The sequence below is a fragment of the Battus philenor genome, unplaced genomic scaffold (genome assembly GCF_028537555.1).
Source record: "Battus philenor isolate CCGP_79_NKW_IND1 unplaced genomic scaffold, ilBatPhil1.0.hap1 SCAF_12, whole genome shotgun sequence".
NCBI classification, from domain to species: domain Eukaryota; kingdom Metazoa; phylum Arthropoda; class Insecta; order Lepidoptera; family Papilionidae; genus Battus; species Battus philenor.
This window is the reverse complement of record NW_027181674.1, coordinates 5,581,960-5,599,616: the sequence shown is the minus strand read 5'-3', so window position 1 is coordinate 5,599,616 and position 17,657 is coordinate 5,581,960. Positions and strand designations below refer to the sequence as shown.

At 32.8% G+C, this 17,657-nt stretch overlaps 1 protein-coding gene across 1 annotated transcript in view; it reads right to left on the bottom strand.

Annotated features, from left to right (window-relative positions):
• Positions 1-17,657, bottom strand: part of Cad86C (Cadherin 86C) — a 107,436-nt gene that overhangs the window by 58,586 nt on the left and 31,193 nt on the right. Inside the window, exon 2 of the mRNA XM_068776206.1 lies at positions 12,809-12,913. The gene's annotated coding sequence lies outside the window, so the exon portion shown is untranslated. The remainder of the gene's footprint in view (positions 1-12,808; positions 12,914-17,657) is intronic.

Here is a 17,657-nt window from a genome sequence, read left to right as displayed (position 1 = left end):
TAGGTCACGGGATCGATTAACGTGAGACAGTAATATATAATTCACAGTTTGTCCATTAATTATTAGGATTTCCACTGTTTACATACAAGTTTCGGTTCAGTTTTGGTTACCGATTGAAATTTTTCTGAGCACTTGATAGCTGTACCACTAGGCACTCTATTTTTATATGTAGACATGCATATGTAACAAGAGAAATGTTAATATCTAGATTAAAATAAACGAAAAATACCACAATGTATAATATAAGATAATTTAGAATGGTCGCGCTATTTGTCATGACCGGACACGTAATGGCGAGATATCTCAGTAAAAATCATTATCTTTTTAGCTCTAGGACGTTCACAGCTGGGCATAGGTCTCCTGCATTGATTTCCAATAGAACCGATTGGAAGCGACCTGCATACAGCGTCTTTAGAAGACATTACAAAGGTTGGCTCTTTATTTTGTGGGCCGTCGCTGCTCTTGCAGGTCCGTGGTCCTGATATGTACGTACATATATAAAAATAATAAACAAAAAAAATGATTATAGGCTCTGCAAACAATCTGGCCCGATCGTGAGCGATGCACCGGACTGAATGTTTATCGTGCCGCCCGTTTGCGAGGTTACACTTGTATTTCAATCCCGAATGGCGATAATAAATCGTGAGTTGCTCCTATTATTATTTATTAGCAATGGTACTAGAGGCGGCTAGAACATTTTATTGAATCCACTTCCCGCACCGTAGCCACGATGTTGATACGTTCACCGGATATCTATGTCGTAACTCATATATTACTATAAAGTACATTGAATTATCAATTTGTTAAGTAACAGTGTAATCTTACCCACATCCACCGACTACATATTCTGAATGTTCATAAATATATGATGATACATGTTCCCTTACAACAGTCGATCTTGAATGATTTTATTGACTTACTTATAAACATTTCTGATCTATGAACTTCAGTCTCAAACAATCTCACTTGCACAATAAATATTGAAGCACTTGACAGTTATTACTTGCTCCGTATACCTTATGCGTCTGACGTCTAAGTACACGGAAAGACATTATACATGTAGAACTATGCGTTTCAGTTAATTATCGTAAATTTATATGAGAAATAAATTATTGTTTGTTAATAATCTCTCTCTAGGCTACATGAAATTAGAAACCTTTTGTGGGCAAACATTTACGGTATTACAATATACTACCATGTAATCTTTCTAAATCGTCTTTTAATCAATGTATAAAATTTTATAAACAAAAAAACACTTTAAGTGGGAAATATTCTAAGTGATATTAAAGTTTTAGAATTAATTGCTTCACTTTATTACACTGCGGCCGCGACTTGTCCTCGAGGAATTTAAAAAAAATATATTTAATTTAATTCTTCGTTTAAAAATTTTTCTAAGTCATAGCCATATAGACTAGACAAAAGACTAAGTCATAACATATAGACTATGTTACTACTTATATCAGCTACATGCCAGTATAAGTTTAGTCATAATCGGTCTATTATTTTGAAGATTAACCAAAACAAACAGAAAGGCAGACCAAAATTTAAAAAAATATATATTTCTATATGTACCGTACATATACATACATAAATATGCAGTAAAAAGCGAAAATTTTAGTAATAAACAGACACTCAAGTTTTATTTATTTGTGTGTATTTATAGATATTCTATAAGTGGTTACAAAAAAGTCCATCTGGGTTTGTTGTGAGCTCTTCTCAGATAAGGGCGCGTTTCGAAGCCGATTAGCATCAAGTTAAAGGGTACCGTTACAAGAGAGTACAATCTAGTTCTAATTTCAATTTCAGACTCTACTGGGATTTACCTCATGACGTACACGACACTGTATATGATCCAATATTCATAATATTATTAATACTAAACTAAAAAAATTAACTGTACTTTACTTTTGAATTTTACTTACTTTTAATATGTCTTATGTTAAATAATACCAAGATAGAACAGTTCAGAAACGAATATAAATAAATTTTAGGTTACTAGGGTAGCTTATTAATAGGCTTGTAGTATCTTCTAGTATCAGATATTCGATATGTTAAGCTTATAATTTGTATTATATATACTCAGCTTCTATTTGCAAATAGTTAATTTAGATAAATGTACCACACATATGATTTATACGTATTTTTAACATATTTTAGTTTAGATTCAATAATATTTTAATAATTGAATTGAAAGCAATGACAGATGAGGTCGCTGGTTAGGTTCTCGGAATACAATCTTATATAATTCACAAGTTTTTCAATTCAATAGAATTCGTACCTCTGCGTACCGTAATACCACGTTACGATCGTAAACCCGCCTGTCAAACGTAGTGATTACAATATATCCCCTGATAGACTTCCGTGGCGTAGGCTTGTGACTTACATCGGAAGTCTAAGGGCAAAAAAAATGACTTCGTTCTGTTATTGCAAACCAAGCACCCAGTATACAAAAATAGATTGTTGATATTTATTATACTAATTGTATTGAATAATTGCTTTTTGTAATATCATTTATAATCTTTAAACTGACGAAAAATGGCCTTAAATTAACTGTTGTTCGTTGAGAAAAGTAAGAAATGCCAAGGCAATAAACTTCATACGTAAAAGTATGTAAACAAAATGTATTCTTAACGATATGTTCGTAGACGAACGAAAATCATACGTTGCGTAAAATATAACAAAATGGAAAGGAAACGCTTGTGATGGCAGCAGCGGAAGTGTCGAAAACTGTTCTTGAAGATTTGTCGGTTGCAAATGTTGTTAGAATACATTTTTTTGTTTCGAAATGGATTAAAATACTCTTTATATAGCGCCATTGAATGATGTTTTTCTTTTTATTTTCTGGGTTCAGTTGGCATGTACAGATTAATCGGGCTCGCGGCGGCAGAGCGCGGAAGGCACTTAACCTCGCTTAAGTAATTTAGTTCCGATGGATCCTCAAGTATAACTCGGCGACCGGATTAGGAAGACCTCGAGCACTTAGGCACTCCAAAGTGTAACCTGGCGAAAGAGCCGCCAAGAGGAAACCCTGCGCTATCACTTAATACGCGTTCAGCTTTCCAGCTCAAAAAAGCCCGATACGGTTGAACTTCGACTTGATTGTTGTTGCTTGACTAACATCACTACCACTTCAGAAACTGGCCTTATGCCCTTTTAATAGATAAGCCAATAATTCCGCCAAAATAACTATTTTAAAAAGAGTTAGTAAATAAATAAAAAGTAACAAATGTGTGTAATATATTTTTTGGAGATAATAGTATAGTAAATGGCCCACATTTAATGCTAAAGGATCTTTGATGTTTCAGAAGTACAAAGCGCTAGTGGATTCTGTGCGATCCTTATAAAATGTCCACTTTTAACGGACGTGGGCTACAACCAATTTACCTTTGATCGACAGATGCTGCTATAGGGTTGCATTTTGAATTAGCCCCAGAAATCTTATTATCGTTAATATGTGAATACTGTTGTATATATTTAATATATTATGATGGACGAGATAAAAGGGTTAAGATGTTTCCAGGAAAATATCAAAGTTGCGTTTCGTCTTGGAGTACACGGTAATCGCCTCATCCAACAACTTTTGCGTTTCGCTAAGGATACGGATAAATTTTGAAAAGTAGCTGCCAATCTAACATTAGTCTGATGAGATATCCAAAGAAGAATTTGTTGACCTAACGATTAAAAGTAAAGGATATCCTTGTTGTTTTTATTTGATCTATTTTGGTTGTTTAAACTGATGATACAAGGTATATCTAAATGTGCCATCGTCTATTATATACACGCTACGGACATTGGTCATACTGTTAAACATCGATTTTACAGTGCATAATTACAAACTAACTAGGTTTTAAATATATCGAGAAACTTAGCTATAAAATAAACACTATGTAAAATACTAGAAGTTGTGTGTCTGAATGTTGTCCTTTTGATGTCTTTATTTCCCAGTAATTAACATAGGGAACTAACTATATTAGATAGCAAAGATCTTTGAAAACACATTATGAATATGTAATAGCTATCATAAATATTTATTTGATTTCTTTCAGAAATTATACAAAATGTACAGTATTTATTTTTTATCCATAAAGTTACATAATTTGCAAAGACTCAAATTACTGCTAGCAAATACTTCAAGGATCGAAGGAAAGTATAATAGTTGCTTAAAGCCCGTTTTTTAGTATTCTTGTTTTGACACCTCGGACAAAAAAGTAAAATAATTCAAATTCATAATCAAATTTGCTATTTTTTTAATAGTACAAAGCAATTTTTTAAATTAAACAAATTTTTTCAAACCTTTGTCCCAAAAACTTGGTTATATAAAAATTATACATAAAAGAACAAAGGGAAATCGTTTATAGCGTTAACATTCAATGACGGCTTTTCTTTTTCTTTTGTCTAAAATATCTTAAGTGGTTCTTAAAAAGTATAAAAATGTACTCCAATAGGCTTAAAGGGCTCGGGAAGGATGTAAACGATTATCAGCGGGTCGTTACGGCGGTGAATTGATGCCACCGAGACGACATTCTAGTCTATATATAAATGAAATTCCGGATAAAATGTTCACTTAATATAATGTTGTTGTAAAAGTGGGCAGTCATATTTTTATGTCAATGAGGCTAAACGAGAAAGATTAAATCGAATGTGACAAGAACTAAGTGTTTTTAAAATTATATTTTGATTTTATTATTTGTGAACCTTTACTTAGACATAGAGGAACGGTATTAACTAAATTATTTAATGAAGTGGCTGAACAAGTAAATATCTCATATTTTACAATATTTTAAGACTTTCTGTCCTCTTTTCAAAATTTTGAAACACTTTCTATTCTTCTATCATAATTAATTATATTTATCCCATAAACATTTACAGTAATTTACATGTACTTTCGCTTGTTATAAAAAAGGCTCTCCAGAAAGAGAGATGCTAACAATGTAACAATCATATTTCCAAGTCTTCGTAGTGTGGTGTCAACAATGTGCTAAGACAAGTGGCCAAATTATTACAATTTTATTCAAAATATGGTTAAAGGAGCATTAGTAATTTTGAATAGAATTACCAATAAAACGTGACGAAACATATAATCTAACCATAGATCACATAGGTCCAGTTGAAAGCATCCTGCCTTCAAGCCTGCGTCCAACTTGTTTCAAGAAATTAACAACGTAGTCCATCCACCAAGCGGGTGAACCAGGGGGTTCTCCAGAACCTTAGGCCTCCAACGGTCATCTGTTCTATACGTTATGCCTGCCCATTGTCACTTCAACTTACCAACCCGCTGAGCTGCATCAATTGCTATCGTTTGTCTATGGACCTCCATTTTCTTAATGCGATCTAGTAAAGAAATCCCAATAACAGTCGTCGCCACGACTTGTAAACTTGACAAGAAGGCCTGAAGTGAGAAACCACGTTTCATCACCGTAAGCAATGACTATAATTATTATATGTGTTTTATTGATTATAAATAATAATAAATACACATATATGTATATATATATTTTTTATGTAAGAAAAGGACCAATATTTAGCCACTTTTGTACATGCAATAGTAGTCGTGCAACAAAGTGCACCGCTCGCCAGCCCGCTGATAAAAGTGCCAAACACAGAGTAATAATCTAACTAAGACTAATCGGTGTAACAAAACTTCTCAAGATGACCCGTGGAGGGGTGAAACACGTGTTGAGTGAATTAACTGTGGCAGTTGTGTAATTCGCATTGTTTGCCGCATATGCATTTATCAGCGGACTGGCGGGCGGTGCACTTTGTTGTACAACTACCACTGCATGTGCGGAAGTAGCTAAATATTGGTCTTTTTCTTACTTAGGATTGACTTCCGCAAGGTAACGCCTGATTCCATTAAATATATTTTTTTATGTATGAATCGAAATAACAAATATACGGTTGGTAGAATTTGACGACGTGACATTAATTAAGTTGATATTTAAAAGTAATGGGTTAGTACCATAGCCGACGGATTGAAAAAGCGTGAGCGAACGTATGTAGATTCATACGTGCGAAAAACACGTGTAATCTTCATCACTCACTCCGGTAGAAAAGTGAACAAAAATTCGCAATAACACGCAGCCGGTAACTGCAGGCATTAGTCACCGAGCATTCTGTGAGTCACGTGCGCTTTTATTTCATAGAAAAATGGCCTCCATTGTTTTTATTTTACGTGGAAATGGCGACAATCACTTAGCTCGAAAATACAAAGCGATATTTTTGTACAAAACGTGTGCATGTGATATGTCTAAATAACATACAAACAAACAAAGAATAATGGAATTGTTTGGATTTAGACATTGTCACACAAATATTGATTCTTACAACCTTGAACTTGTGAGTCATTTAAATGACACACGGATAGCCCACATCGAGTTCATAGACTTTCACAATAATCGATTAGGAAACACTATTTTAACTATTTAACCTGGAAAATTGAATAGTAGTATATATACGGATTTTTGCCTGTCTTATTACCGACAATCTCCAAATAATTCGTACTCTTTTTCGTCTGTAAAATGTTAAGATTGTCATAATTGATAATTTATTTAACTTTCCATGTCATGATACAAATAAATGGTGCAGTAAACCAAGCCAATTACAAATTTTCATGAAAAAGATTTTAGGAAAGGAATTATATTTTAGACAATAGCTTTATTATAAATAAAATGTTTGAAACTCGTCAGAGATTGTCGCAGGCGTTGTAGCTAATGGAGCTACTTGTCTTTAGATTAGCGGCATAAGTTTAAATTTCTTAATCTTGTTAATAACGTAATTAAGAAGTCTACGAGCACTTGTTTGTAAACTGTTGAAAATTTAATTACATACACTTTGAAGAATCTGAATTTAATTTCGCGAACGCCAATGTTTCGGAGCGATAAATAAGGCTGTCGCAGAATTAAGCTAAACGACGCACGTTCTCTAAGAGCCATTTCCCAACAGAACGGCACACATTTCATTGAAATTCATAAAAGCCTACAGTTGAACGACGTTCACGACTGTAATGCCGGCTAAAGTTACTGAATTTAATTATACTGCCTACTGTTTTAAAGGTTACACTAGAAATAAACAACAAGGAACGGAAAAAATAAAGAGTCTAATTAGTTTTCAGCACTTTTTATAGAGTTTTTGGTACATTAATTTAAATATTTTAATCGAAAAGAGCTTAAAAATATCATTCATCACGTAAAACAACGAGTGACTGGCGACCTTGTTAAGGTTGTCGATAGACGTTGGATGCAGGCCATTTCCAACTGGTCCTATTGGTAATATGAGATAGGATATATATCTAAAACTCACGCTCTTCGACTGAAATTATGATGAGGATAATGTTGAATTTAAATTAAAAATATTTACCATATTCAAGTATTTACAAGCACATTTGAATTGTCAATTATTTTTAACATTATAATGAGGACAGTCAATCAGTGACTAAGCTACCATCAGCACAAAATGCTAATCTGCTGAAAAAAGCCAGCCAGAAACATAATAATTGCTCTTTTTAAATAATATTTAACCATATTTAAAGTAAATGGTGAAAGATTATATTTGCAAATGAGTCAACACGTTGATCATTGGCTGCGGATTCAGTCCCAGACGACAAACACGAAGGACAATATTGTGCCATAAAAGCATTTTTGCTTACAAAAGATGTAGAAAAATATCCTGGGTAATAATCTTACCCGTTAATAAAAGGGTTTTAATTTTTTGGGAATCTCATGTCTTAACAATGAATACAATACGAGATTTATCACATTGTCATTGATATCTTGTAGCTACTTTTGCTGTATCTAATAATAACTATTAAACGTTGTCTAAAATGCTGGTAAAATTGCACTGCAAAAATAATTTATTTAACCAAAAGTTTCTTTAGCTTTACTCTTAAACCTGTATGGTATACAATAATGTAACAAATACAAAACAGGGAAATAAACACACTACAATAACGCCGTAAATGTACATTACTCTGTATTATTAGAAGGGAAATGAAATGAAATTCAAATAAGGGCTTGTAAAGTAATGTAACAATATCATAAAACACGCTTAAGTTAATGACTACATCTACATTGCTTGAACATTTCTCAAGTAAGAGATACTTTCTCGGTACAACTGCGATAATAAAACAAAGCCATACCGCGCATGAATAAAGTTCTGTTAATTACGTATAACAGAAGTAATACAAAAGATTTACAATATTATTGAATAGCTAACAGAAAAATTATTATGTCACGATAATCATAATTTCAACCCTAAGACGTCTGTTGGACATGAAAACTCTGTGGAAGCAGCCTGCATCTAGTGTCTTCTGGCAATCTTGTTAAGGTAAAGTCAATAACTATCCACCTTGTGGTTGGACGTCCTGCATTATTCTTGCCATTCCGTGGTCTCTACTCCAAAAATGCAAAGTCACTGCGGCTATTTGTTCTGCGTGCTATGCGCTATTACATGTTACATAGGATAATACGATGTGCTGGTGTCTTTCGGAAAAGCATAGACAAAAAACTTATCAAAAAAGAAAAAGAAACCGAGAACACTCCTAATTAGTTGTGGACAGGGCTTTACATTTAATATGCTGTTTATTTCCTTATTTCACAAACGTTATCACATTTTTTCACAGCATGTTTTTATTCTATTACATTATCTCTGGTTTTTGAAAATGTATATTTTATTACTTATCTTTATATTTTGTTATTTTTCGATACTGTTTCTTTTGAACATGTCCTGAACTAAGGCCCTGCAATATTCGAAATGCTCAAGCATATCTTTATCGTCATTCTGTTTGGCAAGTTGTCTACTACCGTCAGCGACACACGTGAAAACTACATATATTGTACCGTGACATCAAATACCGAGGAAAACTTATATATTAGGAATTATAATTCATAACTGCTATAAAATCTAAAACCTATATAAATACTTCAACTGTTTAGCTTTAATAAGTGATACATACCATGTACATATTTCAATAGAAACAAGAGGTAGTCAAAGTTTACCGATAAAACCATATTTAAATCTACAAGTAAGAAATCAATGTAAAAGGAATTCATTTTACTCAAATAAAATTTATGAAGACGGAAGGATTTGACCCAAATCATTGATAACATCCGATAATATGTATAAATTTAATAAGAAAACGCTCTCTAGATTCCACCTATTAGATTGATATATATAACAAATCTTGGTATTTCGAGACTGTGTGACCAAAGAGCTTTTATTTATTCTTGTCAGGATTCTTTGAGGGATAAGCCGTAAAAATTTAGAAATAATGACCTTATTTCATCACTTTAATCTATCTGAATCTGTATGAATGTAAAAATACCAAATATTTTTAATTAATTATTCATTTTATCCTGTCCTATATCCATAGATGTGAAATTATTGTGTTGTGTACGCACAGACGTGCATGAAATTAAATTATATATTCATAATGAAACCTATTGTAAATTAAAAATGAATTTAAGATGTGCAAATTGTTAACAAAATTGAATGAACGAGATATTCGCTGAAGTGTGAGTTCAAAATAATCATAAAAATTACATTTAGATGTGTGTTTAATGATATTTAGTGTTCACTGATCTAATGATATATCTTTTCTTTGTGGCAGAGGAGTACTTAAAGTATCTCAGGCAGGCAAATGTCGTCGTGGCGCGGGCTAAGGACATTTAACGTGAACGGTGTAATTTGTCGTTTATTTATCGTCTCACTCGGCTCGATGTGTTTCGAAAGGCGGTGCCTATGTACATTTAAATCGTGAAATTATGCGCCAACTGTCGTGGGTGGGATATGACAATGTGCAAACGCTCAACAGATATATGTTGCGTTACTTAGCCAGTATCTGAATCATGGTAAAGAGCGAACTTAATTCGAGGGCGACGGCATGTATAAATTATTAATGCGTTCTTATCTGTTGTTATGATTAATGAGCCTTGTAATCGGAGCTTATTTATTGGTATTTTTGATTAAAGCTGATCAATATTTGCTCGTAGAAAATTTTTTCTTTATACAAAAAATATTAGTTACGTTTTTTGACATTACTAACAAATTTAAAATAATTTTTGTTAAAGCTTGAGTTCTAATAATATTAAATTTTATGTAGAACTAAAATTCCATATCAGATTACGTAAAATTATGTCAAATAAATATAACGTAATAGACTCCACACTCTTTAACATGACCAGATAGGCATTGTTCTGTCTTAGCTATGTACCTATATGTACCTACAATTCACATTCTGATTTTAACATTCCGATCCAAGAAAAAACTGTTATTTAAAAATATTACATTAATAAATAATGTAATAATAATTGTAACATAGTCATTCATTTGTACCAGATATTTACATTATTAATACCGCACGAAAATTATTTTAGGTGGACATTATATTCCACTAGGAAACATTAAATTCGGTATACATTTAATAAATACATTAAATTTCTATTATTAATTCAAATACTCTGCAATAAATAAGTCTTCAATATTCCGTAGCCGTATTCAAACATATTGTATAACCAGCAATAAATGTAATGAAAATTGAAGTTTATATAAATTCTTAGCTTTATTTGTACGTAATGAACACTGTTTGAGTAAAGTTTAATTAAAGATTCCTTGTGTACATTTCACATTAACCTTCGTGTTTTATTCCCTTTAGTTAAGGCATGATACGAACCGAAGGCGAACTCTAGAAACGTAAAGGCAAGACAAACGACGACGTCTCGATTCAGGAATGTAATGCGATCAGGTTTAAACTCAATAATTTTATTTACTTTAATTTTCTACACTGTTTTGAGGCTGAATAATTCAAATATATATTACACACTTACCGTAACATTCCTCCTAAATTAACGTAAGCAAATAATAAAGAAAAATGTTTGTAGAACGGCGTTAGTGATAATGTCGTTGAACTCTATTGAGAACTAATATTTATGGTGCCCAAGATTTATTCGAACATTCTTGCAATAATATTAATATGTACGTATATTGTGACTTACGAACGAGTTTGCGAATGAATATGTTAAAGTTTATCCCTAAATTTATGTTGGCATTATTCATTATTACTATTACGAAAACTTGCTTGTAATTTCACATTAATTTTTAACTTACAAGAAAAATTAATAATTGTCGGAACATGTTTAATCATTAAAACAGTTATATTAAACCTAATCCTTAATACACCGTGGATTTGGTAATATGTGAAATAATGGAATGACTAATTACAATGTTTGTTTAGGAAAGCTTTTGTTCATGTATCCCTCTGTAAAATATAGAAACTGGTGAGCATAAAATGAGTATTACACCTTTTATTTCACTACTTCAAATGTGTAATAAATACATATTAAAAATAATAAAGATTTATTGTTTAAGTCGCAGATAAATGCAGTAGTACTCCATTAATAATGTTATGAATATATTAGAATTAACTTTTAAATGGTTGAACATTTATCATGATAATTATAATTTATAAGGACTTTTATTGCTTGACGTAGACCTCCGCAATAGATTTTAAACAGGACCATTTCGGAGCGGCTTGAATCTATCGTCATTAGCGAGGTCATCTATCCTCCTTGTCAGTCTTACGATGAGCATGTCGATTTGTGGTCTCTACTCCAGTACCTTCAGGTCTGCCACTTCAACTTGATAGGCCACTGGGCTATGCCGGTCTCCTTAATTGGTCTACGGTTTCGACGTAGATGAATTTGAATGAATGAATATTATAGTTCCTTATTAAATTTCTTTTGTTAACATAATCCGAATTAAAACTTTGTATACTTTCTATTCTGAACTCATTCACAGTTCGTCTACTGCTTGACATGGACCTTCCCTATATATTACTAATAAGACCGGTAGGAAGCGACCTGCATCTTCGCTAAGGTCGTTGAAAGATTCTAGATGCTGGCTTGAAGGCTTAAAGCAGGGTACAAGCTTGTTATGATATTTGGTTAGACATTATATTTTTAAAACTTACTAATACTCTTTGACTCTAGTTATTAATCTTGTTCAAGGCAGTGAGCTGAAAATTATTGAGTAAAAATCCTTAAGAGCTCCTAAAAATCTGCGTATTGGAGGACCATCAAGCTCGCATAAGCGAACGCTCCATGGAACAAATGGGCCCAAAGCCTGGTTTGGGCTGTTACTTGGTACATGTTTAGTTTTTTTTTTAGGAACCCTCTCGGTTGAACCTCTGCTCATTAAATTGCTAATTTAGGATAATGGGAAGACATTGTAAACAATATATCATGTGCAGTATTCCTTCGACGATAAATCAATGCCGATGTATATTATCGTACGTTATATTAAAATTTTTGGATCACACGCACTACTTTCAGTGCGTTTTTGAAAGTATGTTGAAGGCTTACTGGTCATTATGACATTAATTTTCTAATTAGGAAGGATTTGATTGATTACGGAGCATGGCTAGGCCAAAATTCCGTGGACTCTACCTGTGAGACTGTCATGGTCCAAAAAACGGCAGCCGAACGCAATCGACGTAGGTCAGATCCCGCTGGAGAAGACGTTATCAGTGCAAAGGCAAGCCGCGTGACGGTCTTCCGGAGAATGATATTTACTTTTCAGAAACATGGTTTTTGGAGTCACCAGCGTTTTGAGAAGGGAGTTTTAAACTCTCATTTACTTCAGCGACTCAGAACGAACGACGTTGCATCGAAGGTCTGACTGACTAATATCAAACCAGCACAGCACATAGCACAGTGCGAGGAGCCGCGGAAAGAAGGTTACAAAAAGGTGCTTAGAGGAAACCTTTAACGGACTGGAATGTATGTGAAAATAATTGACGTATATTTGGCTAACTTACCTGTTGATTGTAGCTGATCCAGACTAAAAATGTTTCCTCGATCACGTTGCTTACTCTTCATCCTTTGAAAAGCGCTGTCTTACTACGTTATTCGATGTTTGTCGTCTGTGAACCAAAATACGTGATTTATTGGAATACAACGCAAATTATTATTAAAAGAAGAGCTATAAAATTATTTAAATAAAATGAGTTTATGTTAAGATCTTTTAAATAAACCAGCAATAATTATTGAGAGCAAAATTAAACACGAAATCATTCAAACGCTAAGATTACATTTATGTATTATTTATTTTTTCGTAAAAGTATTATAAGTTATTTTTATTTTTTTAACGTTGTCTTTGTATTAAATAAAATTCATAATGTTCCTGTCAGAAACAAGCAATGATTTTAAGAGAATTTTTTTAATTAAATTATTCGTTACTCATAATTTAATTTATAACACGAAAAGATTGTATAGCACTTTAAAAATAGCAGCACATATGCTAATAAGCTATTTCAATATAACCCGTGCAGGCTAATCAAAATTCCGCCGAGCTTCCGTGTTTGAGTCCGTCTTCAATTAGCACATAGCAGGAGAATTAGAACGCTCCTCATTAGGAGAGCAGAGAGCAGTAAGAGCTAGATCTGCGATAACGCATTACGCATGCGCGACCCATTGTCTTCGCGCCTAGATGACTAGATAATGTGCCCAGCACACCGCCAGTTATATACAAAGCTTTCTGATTTTATGTCGCCTTATGACTCATTATGGTAGTATCGGTAAAGACAACAGATAAAATTTATTTTTATAATATGTTTTACTAATATTATGAAGTTTTTTTTCATTAGGTCGTTGAATGCATATATCTATGTGTGTTTTTTATATTTGTTTATTTGTTTTTACATATATTTTTTTCATATATTTTTGTCTACTATACAATATATTGTTATATACAGGTATCTATGTCGGCGCAAACGTTTTTAAGATCACCATTGTTAAAAATTGATATTTTGTTAAGACCTTCATTATTATTATCATGTTAGCCGATAGACATTCTTTACAAAGCATAGACCTGTTCCAATAACGGCTACTATGACAGGTCCTAATATACCCGTTTCCAGCGATTTCCCTCGACTCACTATGTGGGGGAACATTATACACTGTGCAAATATATGATTGATAAAAAGAGATTAAATTTTAATATAAATTGTATAATATGTGCTGGCATCAAAATCTTTAAGTAAATACTGCTTCGGTAATTTTTTTACAATTACAAATAAGAAGTAAGTGTTGTGAACAAGTACGGGAGGTCGCTGGACGCAGCGTAAGACGGATAATCGTGGCGATCCTTATGAGAGGCGAGAGGTAGAGAGTAAATGTCTATCGACTATATGATGATGATGTATATAAGGCGTCTCATTATCATCTTGATCATCCTTTACTCATCCACTTCTGGATCTGAAAAACTCAAGACTCATCGTAAATATAAAAAAAGCGAGACGTTGAAAGTATTCAATAGCAAAGTTAAGTTGTTTGTCAGCGATCAAGTTATCACGAGTGCTTTGTATCCGGGTTCACAGCTGAGATTACATCTTAAAGCTCTTTTCATGCTTAAATTCCAGGCGTGCCTTGCTGCAGCAACGCCCTTTATTGTGCAAGCGATCGTTGTGGTTTCGCTTGGTCTGCGCAACTGAGTGCCAAAGTAAGCAAGGGGCTGGGCACGTGCCGGCTACGCAAGTTTGCGACAACTTCACTTGAACGCCGCACAATAACTTATTTACGCTTCAAGACATGCAGATTGCGCGTGGCATGAGCACGCTGTATTTGAGATCGTGTTTAAAGATTAAAAGTAATGCGAGTAGTCACTTATATCTTTATCAACTTACAGTATACTAATTGTAAATTAAAAATGAAGATTTCTTTCTAACTCCTTTTTTGTTTATGTATTGCTGAATAACATATATATTTTAATACATGTATATATGCTTTAATTTTTTTACTCTGTTTACTATTATTGTTAAAATTAGTATTAAGACATACGAATGTCTTTTTAAACAAGAACTTGTTTTCCAACACACATGAATATCACTAATGTGTGATTTTAATAAGAAGATGCCTTATATTTAGCCACAAATACTATTTTCAATATAATAAATGATAAAATAATTTACTTAATTGTGAATTTGGAAAAAAAAAACTTTTATTGAAAAACTCGTCATTTTTCGCATTCTTTTGGAAAGTTTGTGATTTGACTTTGAAGAAGTCTGTTTTCATTTAATGCTTTCAGACAAAAGCTGAAGCTAAGTTTGATGCTCCATATCTATAGTACAGAGCAGCGCAGAACACCTGGGAAGGCTTATAGTTTTCGGAAATATAGGAAGTAAACGGACTAGAGACGGTAATCTATTGGACGAATACAGTTACAAAAGCATACAACACTACCGTATACAGCTTTATAAAACTTTTAGAAAACAAAAGCCTTAAAAAAATGATAGCTGAGACTGTAATGATAGGCCACGACCCCCAGTCTTGAGAAAATTACCAAGAATCTATAGTTCAAATAATATTCTAACGCTTATTTCGAAAGCAAATGGAAATTATAATTAAAACACCAATGTTCAGCCCTGCAGGAACAAAGTGCGACACACATAAGCGTAGTTCACTTTATTGTATAATTCTCTAACGCCACTCGAAGGCGCCTGCTGTCAAATTAATTGATTCGCCGACAATGGGCCCTCGACACAACAGCCTAGTGGTCTGTTTGCTTTTATACTCTATACCTTGCGAGCCGCATACATTACTTTAATCTACAGTTATGTGTTAATTACATTTTCTTATACAATAGTTAAAGTGTTTTGTACTTTCAAATAATAGAAATGTTTATAAAAAGGATAACCAAGCGTATATTTCAATAGATCCACTCAATTGCCAGTCGGTGGTAGCTTGGTGACCAAGACGAGTGACCTAATTACAAAGGTGTATTGTGTGTCACTTACAGGAAATGGCACAATAGCGTTTTTTCAAATATTATTATATGGCTGCAAAATGATCTCTTTAGTGTTTATGCTACTGTTTTACGTTGAAGAAACGGGGCCGGTAAAAGAGGTAGAACGGTAGCATGGCATAAAGTCTTCTTTCCAGGAGCTCATATTCAAATTTCTATTCACAATCATAAAGTCTTAAGTTATAAAATATTTAAGCCATGTCATGCGAATGAAAGATGACGCTTTATTGAAAATTATTGTCAATGGTAGAATGAAGCATAAAATCCAGAGATCGCCTAGGTCAACTATGGTAGCATCAGATAAGGATTTTGCGAAGTTTCCTTAGATAAATGCGTATGCGTATGTATAAAAGCACACGACATAGGAAGAGAGAACAAAGTGCCAACCACCAGTGTTTACAATATAATTACTATAACCCGCCTATAATATAACAAAATCGTGAATAATACAAAGTTATAATTGTATTCTTGTTTTCTTTTAACATAGCCAACCTATTTGAGTATTGCCAAGTGGTCGATCATTTGATGACTTTGAACCACTTGTTTATCTTACGGTTCCTCCGCGTGACTACCTTCCTTTCTATATCAATTCGAGCCTTTATAGTCGAGTCTTTGTAGTGTCTATATATTTCGAGTAAGTTATAAAAGTTGCAAACCACAAAATAATAAAGCTTTACAAAAAAAAACATAATATTTAAAATGTATAGATTATGGTAAAGATTTAGCAAAGCATAACGGTTCAACAGTACTCCAACAAAGCGTTCTTATCACGTCGTTTCAACTAAATAGTTACTTGGCGAAACGTGACCGAGATCTTGTAGTTTTTTAGTCGAATACGCTTAGATTATGGTGAGGTGTGTCAATGTTGGCGTAAAGGTATCTCTAACGTTTGCGTTGGTTGAGCTTGTTTACACTGCTCGTGCCCTTAAGCTGCGGTATGTGTGTAATTTATGTCGATAATGAACCACAAATTCTACTTCAATAGTGTGTTAATGATTTACCTTTTACTTTGGAGCTTTACCTGTATTTTATTAAATAAAATATAAGTAATAGTACATTTTTTGTGGATTACATAACTACTCGCTAAGAGCGAAAAGAAATGTCATAAGAAATAGGTTTAGATAGACAATAAAAGAGAACTATTTTAGTATAGAGAAAAGTTTTGGAAGTAGAAATTATGTCTATTTTTAGTCAATAATGATGATGATAATCAGTATATGTATAAAAATCTTGTCTATGTGCATAACATATAAACAGTGACGTACAAGATTAGTACTAGAAACATAAGCTTGTTATACTTTCTCTAGGCTCAATAAAATTAGCAACTACTTTGTAGACAACTGTGTACGCTGTTATATAAAGAAACAAACACAATGTACCTGACTAATCAAGAAAAGAATTTAACTTTTTAAATATATACAATAAATTATTTTATTAAACAACAACTTTTAGAAAACTATTCTAATGTTTACCGTCGAACACTTTAGACTTCATCACGGATGACAGTTGCTAAATTTGGTAAAAAATTTCAATTGGAGGTTAAACTGAGAAGACAGGTAAGACTAATTTATGTTAATAAAAATTTAAAAAATCTTAAAAGCTTCAAATGTTGTTTCTTTTGTTTTTCAGGTAAGAACCTATTTTCTTTAACGAGTCAATATTAATGATAAAGTGTTGTAACACATTATGACATAGTAAATAAACTTTTGCTTTTCAGAAACGCAATTTCTATATTTCTTTAAAGTAAACAAGTATTATAATATTACACTAATATATAAGCGATTTTTATTGATGAGACAGTTTAGAAATGAAATGCCTCTACCATCTGTATTGGGGATACTTGTAAAAATAATCATAAAAACAGA